This window comes from Scyliorhinus torazame, chromosome 14, assembly GCF_047496885.1.
Source record: "Scyliorhinus torazame isolate Kashiwa2021f chromosome 14, sScyTor2.1, whole genome shotgun sequence".
Lineage (NCBI taxonomy): Eukaryota > Metazoa > Chordata > Chondrichthyes > Carcharhiniformes > Scyliorhinidae > Scyliorhinus > Scyliorhinus torazame.
Genome location: NC_092720.1, coordinates 208,103,834 through 208,118,511, shown reverse-complemented (window position 1 = coordinate 208,118,511; position 14,678 = coordinate 208,103,834). Strand labels below are relative to the sequence as shown.

The 14,678-nt window shown below is 44.4% G+C and overlaps 1 long non-coding RNA gene across 1 annotated transcript; it reads right to left on the bottom strand.

Annotated features, from left to right (window-relative positions):
• Nucleotides 1-10,333: 10,333 nt before the first annotated feature.
• LOC140390415 (uncharacterized) lies at nt 10,334-13,059 on the bottom strand. Its single transcript, XR_011934632.1, has 2 exons — nt 12,882-13,059; nt 10,334-11,431 (listed from the first exon to the last, which is right to left on the bottom strand). It is a non-coding gene; the product is annotated as an uncharacterized lncRNA (long non-coding RNA).
• Nucleotides 13,060-14,678: the final 1,619 nt, after the last annotated feature.

The window sequence follows — 14,678 nt, the reverse complement described above, 5'->3', positions numbered from 1 at the left end:
CAGTAGATTTGTCAAGCATGATTTTTCTTTTGTAAATCTATGCTGAGTTTGTCTATACACCACTGCTTTCCAAAGCTGTGCTATGAAATCCTTGATAATGGATTCCAGCAACATCCCTACTAGCGACGTTAGGCTCACTGGTCTGTCGTTCCGTGTTTTCTCTCTACCTCCCTTTTTGAATAGCAGGTTTATGTTCATAACCCTCCAGTCTGTAGGAACAATTCCAGAGTCCAAAGATTTTTGGGAAATCACCACCAATGCATCTGCTATTCCTAGGGCCACTTCCTTAAGTACTCTGTAATGAAGATTATCAAACCTTTCCCTCCCTTAATCCCGCTTTCGACCTCCTTACCCTGCAGTCCCTGGGTGTTTAATGCGGGAAAGTTGATACCTGCCATTGTCCTTCCTTTCAGTAATGTTTCCTAGTCTCTCACAGCCAGATACAAAGTCCCTCGCCTGCAAATAACGGAACTCGTTTCCACCGGGCAGCTCAAATTCCTCCTCCACAGAACACCCCTATCTACAAACAGAACCCCAAACCACTAGGTCTCTGCCTGCTGCCACCCCCAAAATCCCCCCTCCAGACACCCCCGGAGCAAACCAGTGATTGCCACATATCTCCGCCCACACCGAAGATCCCTCCAGCCCCATGTGCTGCCGCCACTGTCCACACACCCTCGGGGCCACCGCCGCGACTGGGCTTGTGGAGTACCTGGATGGTGAGAGCGGCGGAGGTGTCGTTAATAGTGCCCCAAAACTAGTGTCCTTGCATGAGGCTACCTCCATTCGCTCCCATACCGACCCATCCCTCACTACCCACTTCCTGATCATTTCTATATTCGCGCCCAGTAGTAATTTATAAAGTTCGGAAGAGCCCCCCCACCCCCCCCCCCACCTCTTCGCTCCAGCAGCTTCTTCACTTGCAGGGTTTCACCCGCCCACATAAATCCTGAAATCACTGTGTTCACCTTCCCAAAAAAAACACCGAGGGAATAAAAATTGGGAGGCTCCGAAACATGAACAAGAACTTCGGGAGGCCTATAGAAACTTTTACAGTCAGTTTTTGAGTCCCTTCCAGTTTACTGTTGAACTGTATTTTCCCTTTCTTCATCAATCCCTTGGTCTACTGAATTTTAACTGTTCCCAATCCTAGCTTTTTCTTGCTAATTTGTATGCCTCTTCTTTGAATCTAACACTATCTCCAATTTTCCTTGTAAGCCATGGTTTGGCCTCAGTCACTTTCTACTCCTGCGCCAAATAGGAATAAACAACTTTTGGAGATCACCTATTTGTTCCTTGAATGCCTGCCATTATCCGGTGTCCTTCCTTTCAGTAATGTTTCCCAGTCTCTCAAAGCCAATTCATGCCTCATACCATCATAGGTCTTCATTGAGGTTCAGGACCTTGGTCTCAGAATCAACTACCTCACTATTCACCTTGATAAAGAATTCTATCATATTATGGTCACTCATCCCCAAGGATTCTCTTACAGCTAGATTGCCAACTAATCCTTTCTCAGTGCATAACACCTATTTCAGGACGGCCTGTTCCCTTGATGGTTCCTGAGCTTACTGGCCCAGAAAATCATCCTGTATACACTCCAGAAATTCCTCCTCTATTGTGCTGTAAGTAATTTGAGTCACCCAACCTATATGCAGATTAAAGTCACCTAGAATAGGGCGGCACGTGGCACAGTGGTTAGCACGGTGACTCCAATGCAGAGGTCCCAGGTTTGATCCCGGCCCCAGGTCACTGGCCGTGTGGAGTTTGCACATTCTCCCCGTGTCTGCGTGAGTTTAACCCCCACAACACACAGATGTGCGGGTTAGGTGGATTGGCCACGCTAAATTGCCCCTTAATTGAAAAAAAATATTTGGGTACCCTAAATTTTTTTTAAAAGTCACCCATAAACACAGATTTCCTTTATCACATGCATGTCTGATTTCCTATCTAATTCTATTCCCAACATTACCATTGCAGTTTGGTGGTATGTATACCACACGTACAAATATTTTTTTGCCCCTTGATGTTTCTTAACTTGACCCAGACAGATTCCACATCATGTTCACCAATATCTTTCCTCAATATTGTAACAATATCTTCTTTAATCAACAATGCAAATCCACCTTTTCCTTTCTGTCTGTCATTCCTAAAAACTGAATAGCCCTCAATGTTTAATTCCATCCTTGTTCAACTTGGAGCCATGTCTTCGTAACCCCAACTATATCATATCCCTTTACACCTATCTGCACAACCATTTCATCCATTTTCATTTGAATGCACGTTCAGATACAAAACCTTAAGGCTAGTCCTTTTAACGTTCCTTGTCCCGTCCCTCCTATTTTTACAGTGCCATTATCTGATACAGGCCCTGGATTTCTCTGTCTATCACTTGTCTTATTCTCCTTTCTGTCCTTTTTCTCTTGTTCTTGATTCCCCCTGCTCTGAATTCTTACATAGGTTGGCCTGCTACATGAGATTAAACCCTCCACAACCGCTGTAGAAAGTACCCCCCCCCCCCTCCCCGCAAGGACGTCAGCCCCAGTCCTGCCCAGGTGTAACCCACACAGTTTGTATAGGTCCCACCTCCCTTAGAACTGGTCCAAAGTCCCCAGGAATCTCAAACCTTCCCCCTCACACCATTTCTTCAGTCACATATTCATCCTACTATTTCTACTCTTACTAGCATGTGGCACAGGTGGTAATCCTGAGATCACTACCTTTTGAAATTCGACTTCTCAACTTTCTTCCGAACTCCCGATATTCTGCTTTCAGGACCTCATCCCTTTTTTGCCTCTGTCATTGGTACCGATGTGTACCACAACCACTGGCTGTTCACCCTCCCCTCCAGAATCTTCTGTAATCGCTCAGAGATACCCTTGACCCTAGCACCAGGAAGGCAACATACTACCCTGGAGTATTGTTTGTGGCCACAAAAACACCCATCTATTCCCCTTACCATAGAATTTACAGTGCAGAAGGAGGCCATTCGGCCCATCGAGTCAATTGAATCCCCTTTAACTAGTGCATTGCCACACTTTTTACTCCTACCCTCTGCAGCAGAACCAACCATAGTGCAGCAAATTTGGCTGTTGCTGCTTCCTCTGGGAGATCATTCCCCTCAACAATATCCAAACCGGCATATCTGTTTTGCAGGAGAATCGCCACAGGAGATTCCTGCACACTCTTGCTCTGCCTGGTGGTCACTCATTCCCTCCCTGCCTGTGGAGTCTCAATCTGAGGCTGCGGTGTGACCACCTCTCTATACGTGCTAGCCACGAAACTCTCCGCCTCACAGATGCTCCATAGTGTCCCCAGCTGTGCTCTGAAACTTGGCCTTCCAGGAGCTGTAGCTGGAGACACTTCCTGCACAAGTGCTGGCCCCAGACACTGGAGATTTTCCCGGCTTGCAACATGGAGCAAGAGGAGCAAACCAAGGCTTTGACTTCTCCTGCCATGACGTATCCTTTTAAATTAAAGCTTTGGAAGAGTTGTGGCATGGGCACAGTGGTTAGCACTGCTGCCTCACGGTGTTGAGAACCCGGGTTCGGCCCCGGGTCACTGTCCGTATGCAGTTTGCACATTCTCCCTGTGTATGCATGGGTCTTGCCCCCACAACCCAAAAATGTGCAGGGTAGGTGGATTGCCCATGCTAAATTCACTAGAACCTGCAGACTGTGGTGAACTCAGCCCAACGCATCACACAAACTTGCCACCCCCACATTGATTCTGTATACACCTCTCGCTGCCTCAGGAAGGCAGACAGCATTATCAGAGACCCCTCCCACCCAGGCATTGCTTTCTTCCAGACCCTTCCATCAGGCAGAAGGTACAGAAGTCTGAAGACTCGCACATCCAGACATAGGAACAGCTTCTTTCCCACAGCTACAAGACTCCTCAACGACTCCCCCTCGGACTGATCTATTCCCTGTAAGAACACTATTCACGGCTCCCTATGCTGCTCTTGCTCATGTATTTGCTTTGTTTGGCCCCTTGTTCCACACTGTAACCAATCACCGTTTGTCGATGTACCATTTGTCAATGGTCCCTGTTGATTACTCTTGTGTCTACTATGTACGTACTGGGTACGTTCCTCAGCCACAGAGAAGTACTTTTCATTGTACTTCGGTACATGTGACAATAAATCAAATCAAATCAAATTGTCCCTTAATTGTAAAAAGTTTTTAAAATGCTTTGGAAGAAGATTGATATTCAATTAAATCCAATTCTCTATGGCCCTTCTTTGCTATTCCTCGTCACTATCTATTATAGCCCTTACAGATTATAATCCGCAGAATTTATTTTCAAACTATAATTGATGAAAGTTTTAAAGACTCACTGACCTTGGCCACTACTTACCCATCAGCTCTCTCCCTTGTATCCTCAGCTGCAGCAGGGCCAGACCATTCGCTGAAGATTCAAAGTTACACAGCAAGGTGAAAAAAGCAATGAGCACCTCTTCCCAAGCTGTAACCGAATCCCCACTCTGCTTCAGAGTCCCAAGGTTAAAACTCTCTTTGTCTGTGATCTCACTCCAGATGTGACCTCTCTCCACTGCTCATGCGCAAAGCTCACTAAGCTCTTTACTGAAAGCTCTTTACTCGCACAATGTGCTAAACAGTTGGCTTGTAATGCAGAACAAGGCAGCAGCACGGGTTCAATTCCCGTACCGGCCTCCCCGAACAGGCGCCGGAATGTGGCGACAAGGGGCTTTTCACAGTAACTTAATTGAAGCCTACTTGTGACAGTAAGAGATTATTATTGTAATATTATTAAATAGAGCTGAGATTGTCTGAGATGATTCACACACCATCAGGTTGAATGCTCTGACAAGTTGTTAAACCAGGTGTGACTGGAGTCATCTGTGCCAAGGTTTGTGCTTTGAGTGGATCCAATGGAATCACCTCTGTAGTAGGTTTATGGTTGAGTCAGTCAGCCTGGTTATTCCCATCTTCCTTTTCACAAACTCCTGCTGCAGATATATCTTCACCCCACAAGTAGCCATTTGTCGTGGAATCATACCAGCAATTTCCCAAATCGTTCAGAGTGGTGGATGAGTGGTTTCCATTCTGCTGTGGAGAAGTCATGTTTTTACTGGAGAGGTAGGTTTTCCATGAGGGATTTTTAATCAAAGCAATTGTCAGAATAGATGACAATTTAATCAGAATGGTTTGAAGGGCTGTGACCATAACAATTAGCTCAGCTTTCTGGACCTAATAATGCAGTGGGAATTTAATGAAGATTCTCCAGTCATCATGGGAACCCCAATGAGGCAGCGTTAATTCGATACTTGTTCACAAAATTGGGAGCCATCTACATTAACCCTGAGTTTAACAGTAATGTGACAACCGGACATGGCCTCTTCTACCTTGCAGCTATGTGGGGCTGCTTCATACTGCAAACTACCAGCCAATTAATAGTTTTGGGAGTGCAAGGTGGGAATATCTTTGCTTTGTCACTCCATGATTCAAGAATCCAATCACACCGGGGATACCACTTTAACATGATCCTTTATTAACAATGCTGCAGAGATACGTGGTGTGTGTCAAATTATTAAATTGACACTAGATGCTCTCTACCTACTCAAAATGAATGATTGGACCTGCACAGTATACTGGTTGATCATTCCTTCCCCACGGTGGAGTGTGTAAGAAATAACCAACCAAAACAACTTTTCCATCCATCTCGTCCTACAGCAGATATCGATCATTCTGACAATGTCCGAAGGAATTTGGGACTGGATCAATGGATCTTCCAAAGAATCACCACAGGCATGTTGGGCTGAATGCTTCCATATGTGCTGTTTCATTCTATAAAATAATGAATATGCAGGGTGTGCGGGGGTTGGGGCTGGTGTAGAGAGAAAGGGAACCAGTGAATGTAGAAGTGAACCCACCCAGAATCCGCTTCAAATGAGATGCTCAACATTGACAGCTGTATTCTGTACCCCTGCCACCAATCCCTGCTTTACCTACTCTGGGAAAAGTGCAAAGGAAGCTTGGAAAATTTAGGAATCATTTCTTGACAAATGGAATTTTCTTACAAAAAGCAGTCAATCCTCAATGAATAATGTTAGTCTGATTATGAGTTCTTCCCATTGCTCCACTGTGTCTCCTCTGGATTGGATCATCGCGTCTATCTGATTCTTATTTACTTAACTGTTGTTAGAGAATCACTTGCATAGGTTTCTCTTCCAGTGCTGCAAACAACAGGATACTGACGCCATCCCTCACACTGGCAACTGTTTGAAACTGAAGACTTCACAAATTTGGTGTTATATTTGACCCCAAGATGAACTGCCAAATACTTACCTGTGACATCACCAAGACCACCTATTTCCACACTAGTAACATTGCCTGACTCCCCACCTGCCTCACAGTATTTGCTGTTGGAATATTCTTTAATGCCTCTGTGACCTCCAGACTAGACTCCTCCAAGTCATTCTTGGTTGCTCTCGCACATTCCGCCCTCAGTAAACTTGAGGTCATGCAAGATTCTGTAGCCTGTCTCTTAACTCGCATCAGCTCCTGTTACCTATCATCACCATGCTTGCTGACCAGTATTAGCTCCTGGCCAAATAATATCTTGATTTTAAAATTCTTATGTTTTCAAATCCCTTCATGGTCTTGTCACTCCTATCTCTGTAATCTTCTCCAACCCCTGAACCTTCTGTTAATCCCTAACTCATTGTCTAATCTAATACCTTTTATATGTGCCTGTTGCCTGATTTTCTTTTAGAATTGCTCCTGTAGCACACCTTGTGATGTTTAATTATATTTAGATTTACATTTATTGTCCCGTGTACCGAGGTACAGTGAGAAGTGCTGTTTTGCGTACAGTCCAGGCAGATCACTCTATACATGTTAAATACACTGGATAAATACAGGTTGCTGTTAGGAAGATAGGAGCCATTATAAGATAGGAGATACACAAACCATTTGACCATTTGCGTTTGCTCCAACATTCAATAAAATCTTGACTGATGTGGTTGTGGTATCAGCTCCACTTTCCTGCCTACCTACTTAACCCTCAACTCCCTTGCCCAGCAAAAATCTGTCGAACCCTGCTTTAAATGAATTCAAAGACACAGCCTCTCCTTTCTGGGGAAGAGAATTCCAAAGATACGGCACGGTAGCACAGTGATGAGCACAGTTGCTTCACAGCTCCAGAGTCCCAGGTTCGATTCCGGCTTGAGTAACTGTCTGTGCGGAGCCTGCACGTTCTCCCTGTGGCTTTCCTCTGGGTGCTCCGGTTTTTCTCCCACAGTCCAAAGAATTGCAGGTTAGGTGAATTGGCCATGATAAATTGTTAGGTGGGGTGACTGGTTTACAGGGATAGGGTGGCGGTGTGGGCTTAAGTGCGGTGCTCTTTCCAGGAGCTGGTGCAGATTCGATGGGCCGAATGGCCTCCTTCTGCACTGTAAATTCTATGATATTCAAGGAGATAAAAGTTTCTTCTCTTAAAAATGAAACTTAGTTTAAACTGTGGCCCCACAAGAAGCATCCTCTGGGTATCCACCCTATATAATCCTGTGGTGACTTGATATATATTATAATTCTCTATACTCCCAAGGATTATGATCTAACCTGTTCAACCTTTTATCAGAAGTAAGATAACTCCTTCATATGGGGCTGGTTTAGCTAAATAGGGGCTAAATGGCTGGCTTTTAAGGCAGGCCAGCAGCACGGTTCAATTCCCGTACCAGCCTCCCAGAACAGGCACCGGAATGTGGCGAATAATGTCTTTTCACAGTAACTTCATTGAAGCCTACTTGTGACAATAAGCGATTTTCATTCCCGGAATGAGGTGAGTGAATCTTATCAGAACTGCACACAGTAATCCAGATGTGGTCTCTTTAAGGCCACAGCCATCGTAAAACGTCACAAATTTTATATTTAATTCCTCTTGCAATAAACGTCAAAATTCCATTTGTCTTCTGACTGACTCGCTTGCTGATCCTCTATACTAAAATGTGGTGATTCACATACCAGGACACTCTGTGCACCAAGTTCTGCCATCTTTCTCCATTGAAACAGTGTGCTGCTTTTCTATTCTTGCCAGCAAAAGTGAACAAGTTCACATTTACACTAGCTGTCATTTTTTTCGGCCACTCGTTTAGCCTGTCTATATCCCATTACAGGACCCCACCTCCTCTTGTCAACTTCCTTTCATACCTGCCTGGTGTTTCTGGCAAATCTATTGGCAAGTCATTTGTATAGATTGTAAATGGCTGAGAACGCTGCATTGATCCTTGTGACACTCCATTAATTACAATTTACAAATCTGGAAAAGACCTATTTATGTAGATGCTCATGCTCTGGAGTGGGTACAAAGGAGATTCAACAGGTTGTTGCCTGGGATGGAGCATCTGAGCTAAATGGAGAGATTTAATAGTCTTGGATTATTTTCTTTGGAGCAGAGAAAGCACGGAGGGTATAAGATTGAGGGATTTTGACAGGGTAAATAGGAAGCCTGTTCCCCTTGGTTGAGGGATCAATCACAAGGGGGCATAGATTTAGGGTGAGGGGATTCAAGAAAAATAATTTTCACGCAGAGGACAGTGATAATCTAGAATGCACTTCCCAGGAAGGTAGCGGAGGCTGGAAACTTCACAACCTTTAAAAAGCACTTGGATGACCACTTGAAAGAACATCGCAGTCAAGGATATGGGACAAGTGCTGGTAAAGTGGGATTGTGAGATTAGGGATAGTAGTCTTGATGGCTGAAGGGCCTTTTCTGTGCTGTATGACTCTACTTCCTGTTAGCCAACCAATCATTTACCCATATCAAAAAGTTACCCCCTACATCATGTGCATTTTATGCAGTAACCTCTGATGTGGAGCTTATTGCTATTTGGAAATCCAAGTACACAACCAGCAGATTGGTGAATTCCTTATTGATCCAAGACTTTAATTTGACTTGCTGTCTTATATTGATGGCTTATAGTTTTTATCCCTCACATAAACAGAAACTGTCTCAGTGTCTACCCTATCAAACCTTTTTAGCATTTTACCTCTGAACTTTCACCTTCCATCAGTAAAGGGTCTTTGCTGTTCCTCATCTCATTGCACATAAAACCTTGCATAAGACCATGTATCCTTTTTGTGTCTGATTAACTTATTTAATATTTTCCTTGAATTTTTAATGTGTTACTGTCATTCATAAACGTATCTTCATTTCTACCTTATCAATCTCATTGCAAAATATGAAACCAAAGTAATTATTATTTCTGCCATTTTGCTATCTGTGGTTTTTTCCTGTTCTTACCTTAGTCTTATTCCTAGCCTGACATTTTTATTGAATATTTGACTTTTTCATGTAAACTAAATTTCATGGTTCCTCTTTTTAAATGTTTTGACCTTTTTAATCTCTTCTCATTCTCTCTCCTGCCGTCCATGTACTTAAGTGTTTTGCCTCTCTCCTCGCCCTTATTCTTTTTTCCTCGTGTCTTCATTTCTCCATGGTACTCATTGGTGTTTTATTTGATCTTATTTATTTAGCAGAATATTTGTTTCCTTGTTCAATGTACATTATTCTTTTCCAATGGCATGATCCAGTTTATTTTTCCAAACTTCCATTCCGAGCCTCTCAATCTTTGCCTCTCTCCAATCTGTTCCCTGATTCTTCCTCATGCCTTTGACGTTCTCCATTATTAATTTAAAGCACATTATGAGGTTGTCACTTACGCCTGCATGCTCCCTGAATTTTATTTCTCTTGCCCACTCTGTTTCAATCCTCATTACTTGATCCAATAATAAATCTTTGCTTGTTGGGATTTTTAAATGTTGGGTTACAAAGCAGTCCTGTACACATCGTGGAAACACAATTCTCTTCACTGGTCTCGTCTTCCTAATGAATATCAGAGGAGTTGAAAATCCCCATGGTTATTTTACCATTTTTTTTTTTTTTTATAAACTTACTTCCTTAATTTACCTGTATGTTTCTTCCTCACCTCCCTCCCACTGTTAATTAGTTTGTACGCCTATTTGTATGATTGTTCCTTTATTATATTTCATTCTTATCTACATTTGATGGATTAGTTGACAATATAATATTGTTGTAAGTACAAATAAATTACATCCTCATTTTTTCCTTCATGATTTTTCCTAAGTATATTACACCTTAAAGTTTTTGATTTCCAGTTGTGATTTCTTTTTTTTTGCAGAAATGAATCGAGTGCCTACTCTATCTGATTCCTTGTAACATATAATTGCCTCCAGTACCTGTTTCAGTACAGACTCTGATCCAGGAGCATAATTCAATGATGAATTCCAGGCACTTCATAATTCCTCAAATCAACTTGTCCTGTCACCAATAAATACTAGAAACTGTGTTTAAAGGAAAGTTGATTACTTTTATTTTTCAATTTATACAGAATATCAAACTCTAGCCTCAGTTATAGGTGTTATTCACATCAGTCAAAACAATCCCCATGCACCATAATAAACATGGTCCAGTCCTGGATATGATTCAGAGCAGCGATAACAGCAGAATCCAAAATGCAGTCACTTGTGAACTCGGCCGTGTCTCTGCAGGTTGGATAGAAAAGTGAATCTCATCCCACAAACCAAGCAAGTGAATGGCCTCTCTCCAGTGTGAACTCCCTGGTGTATCAACAGATTTGATGACCGAGTGAATCCCTTCCCACACTCCGAGCAGGTGAATGGCCTCTCCCCAGTGTGAATGTGTTGATGTGTCAGCAATTCCCTTTTGGATTTAAAGCTTTTCTCACAGTCAGAACATTTAAACGGTCTCTTATCAGTATGAACACGTTGGTGATCAACAAGGGTGGATGAATTAGTGAATGCCTTTCCACACAGAGAACAGATGAACGGCCTCTCCCCAGTGTGAATGCGTTGGTGCCTAATCACATCATGTCTTCTTTTAAAGCTCTTCCCACAATCGGAACATTTAAAAGGTCTCTTATCAGAGTGAACTCGTTGGTGTTCAATGAGATGAGAGTACTGACTGAATCCTTTCTCACACAAGGAGCAGATGAACGGCCTCTCCCCAGTGTGAATGCGCTGATGAGTTTCCAGCTCACATGGGTAACTGAATGCTTTCCCACAGTCCACACATTTCCACGGTTTCTCCATAGTGTGAGTGTCCTTGTGACTATGATAGTTAAAATCTTGGCCACTCACAGAACACGTGTATGCTTTTTACCCAATGTGGATAGTGTTGTGGTTTTGGAGGCTGGTATCCTCGCTCATTCCACAGTCAGTGCAGTAGAACACTCATGCGTGCATGTCCAGGTGTTTTTCCAGTCAGACTGATGTTTGAAATTATTTCCCATACACAGGATAGACATTTCGCCTTCCACTTTCAAAGATCAATGATATCTAGGTCCTGCTGACTCGATTGATTTTGTTAGATCTTGGATATATTTGGTTTGCGATTCTGGTTGGAAAAATCCTCCCCTTCGAATACCCTGGAAAGAAGTTTACAAAAGTAATCACTTTTAGTATAGGGTAGATATTGAGAACAGACAAATCTAGTTTTGATGGAACAATATTTCCTCTGCTGTTCACGAAAGGCTGTTAATCCCCATCCCATATACTGTCCCTCCTCCCCGTGCTGAAATCTTAAACAATGGCACTATGTGCACCAGTTCAAGTTCCATCCCTTGCGGTCTCCCTCGCTCTACTCTGGGCTATGTTCAGTATTCCAGCTCGAGGTCAGAAGAGAATGTAATCAAAGAATGCATGATCTTCTGCTGAGCCGAAAGTCCCCCCTTCCTGTAACAGGCGTTTTCAAAACCCATCACTGTGTCAGTCCAGTATAGAAATTCACAACATTCTCTTCTGCTGGCTCAAGACGATCGCACACATGTACATCCTGAATGTCAACACCCCCCTGCTCCACCTGACACACATCATCTCAATGTAAAGTAATATATGTAAAGCCACCATTGTCCCAGGCTGCTTGTTCCATTGAAGGGGAGAGCTGACTGGTGGTTATTTAACCTGAGGATCACCACTCCCCAGGCGAGAGGCATGGTGAGAAGCTGGTACGGAAATTGAATCTGCACTACTGGCGTTGGCCTGCATCACAAAACTAGTTGTCTAGCCAACTGAGCGAACCCAGCCCATATCTCAAGGTACCACTAGGATAAAAACAGCTGCTGGAAACTGAAACAAAAACAGAGAATACTGGACAATCTCAGCAGGTCTGACAGCATCTGTGGAGAGAGAACAGAGCTGATGTCTCGAGTCTGGATGACCTTTGGAAATAGGATGTTATTTATATTGGGGTGGGGGGTGAATGTCGTGTTGGGGGTGTGAATGGCATGTGGAGGGGGGTGATAGGATGTTATTTATTTTGGGGTGGGGGGTGAATGTCGTGTTGGGGGTGTGAATGGCATGTGGAGGGGGGTGAATGGCACGTGGAGGGGGGGTGAATGGCACATGGAGGGGGTGAATGGCGTGTGATGGGGTGAATGGCATGTGGAGGAAGGGGTGAATGGAGTGGGGGGGGCTGGTGACGGCATCTGGGGTGAACGGCATGGGGGTGGATAAATGGTCTGCCAGAGGTGTTGCCAGCCAAAGATGTTGTGGACAAAAATGTCAAGGGAATTTCTCGTTCTCCACAGCTTTGACAAAGGAACATCCACACTCGAAACGTTAGCTCTGTTCTCTCTCCACAGATTGAGTCAGACCTGCTGAGAATGATCACCATTTTCTGTTTTTGATCCCAATGTACCAAGTGGCTTCTCTCCCGCAGTTGGGGAGGCCCTGAAGCCCAGCCCATTCATTGCTCCTGCACCAAGATGGCCCCCGAGCGCTCCTTTCCCTCCTCTTCCAAGATGGTGGCCGCTAACCCGGGCCTGTTACAGGAACAAAGGCCGAGAGCTGTAAATCCTGGACCTGCAGGGCAACAACCTGATTTACGGCCGCCACGAAACGTTTCCGGAGTCTCCCTGTCCATCCGCCGGTGATATCGCTCCCTCCGGCCCTGCCCGCCACCCGTTGCCGGCTGCAGTCAAACAAACAATCCGCGCTCCGTCGCCACCTCTTATCCTGCGCATGCTCCAAACACTGCCCAACGCAACGCCTGCGCACTGCCCTCTGACGTGAACAAAGGTCATTCTTGTACCGCGCGGCATGTTGGGTAATATCACTGCCTCAGCAATTCCCAATCAGGTTGGAGTGATTTGGAATCACAGAATTGTGACGACACAGAAGGAAGCCATTCGGCCCATGCTGTCTCCAACGGCTCAGCAAATGAACATCATAACATAATGCCATTCATTCCCCTGCTTTTTCCTGTACCGATACACAAGGTTTCTATTCAAATAATCATCTAATGCCCGTTTGAACTCCTTGATTGAACCTGACTCCACCACACTTCCCAGGCAGTGAATTCCCGACCCCAACCACTCCTTCAGTGAAAAAGTTTTTTTCTCACATTATATTTACTTCTCTGTGCAAATCATAGAATCCCTACAGTGCAGAAGAAGGTCATTTGGCCCATCGAGTCTGCACCAACCCTTCGAATGAGCACTCTACCCATGTCCACTCCCCCATCATCCCTTTGCCCCATAACCTAACTTGCACTTCCCAGGACACTAAGTAGCAATTTAGCATGACCAATCCACCTAACGCGCATATCTTGGGACTCTGGGAGGAAACTAGAGGAAATCCATGCATACACCGAGAGAATATACAAACTTCACACAGACAGTGACCCAAGGCTGAAATTGAACCCGGCTCCCTGGTGCTGAGTGCAGTGCTGACCATTGTGCCACCGTGCCAACCCTTAATCACTTTAAGTCTGTGCCCTCTCGGTCTTTATCCTTTTACGAGGGGGAACAGAGTTTTTCCCTACTGTCTGTGCGGAGTCCGAACATTCTCCCCATGTCTGTGTGGGTTTCCTCCGGGTGCTCCGATTTCCTCCCACAAGTCCTGAAATACGTGCTGTTAGGTCATTTGGACATTCTGTATTCTCCCTCAGTGTGCCCGAACAAGTGCCGGAATGTAGCGACGAGGGACTTTTCATAATAACTTAATTGCAGTGTTAATGTAAGCCTACTTGTGACAAGAAAGATTATTATTATGTGTAGATACCCTGGGTCACATTGAGATCCAAAAAGACGAGGTGTTGGGTGTCTTAAAAAATATTAAGGTAGATAAGTCCCCAGGGCCTGATGGGATCTACCCCAGAATACTGAAGGAGGCTGGAGAGGAAATTGCTGAGGCATTGACAGAAATCTTTGGATCCTCACTGTCTTCAGGTGATGTCCCGGAGGACTGGAGAATAGCCAATGTTGTTCCTCTGTTTAAGAAGGGTAGCAAGGATAATCCAGGGAACTACAGGCCAGTGAGCCTTACTTCAGTGGTAGGGAAATTACTGGAGAGAATTCTTCGAGACAGGATCTACTCCCATTTGGAAGCAAATGGACGTATTAGTGAGAGGCAGCATGGTTTTGTGAAGGGGCGGTTGTCTATATGGACTTCAGTAAGGCCTTTGACAAGGTCCCTCATGGTAGACTAGTACAAAAGGTGAAGTCACACGGGATCAGGGGTGAGCTGGCAAGGTGGATACAGAACTGGCTAGGTCATAGAAGGCAGAGAGTAGCAATGGAAGGATGCTTTTCTAATTGGAGGGCTGTGACCAGTGGTGTTCCACAGGGATCAGTGCTGGGACCTTTGCTGTTTGTAGTATATATAAATGATTTG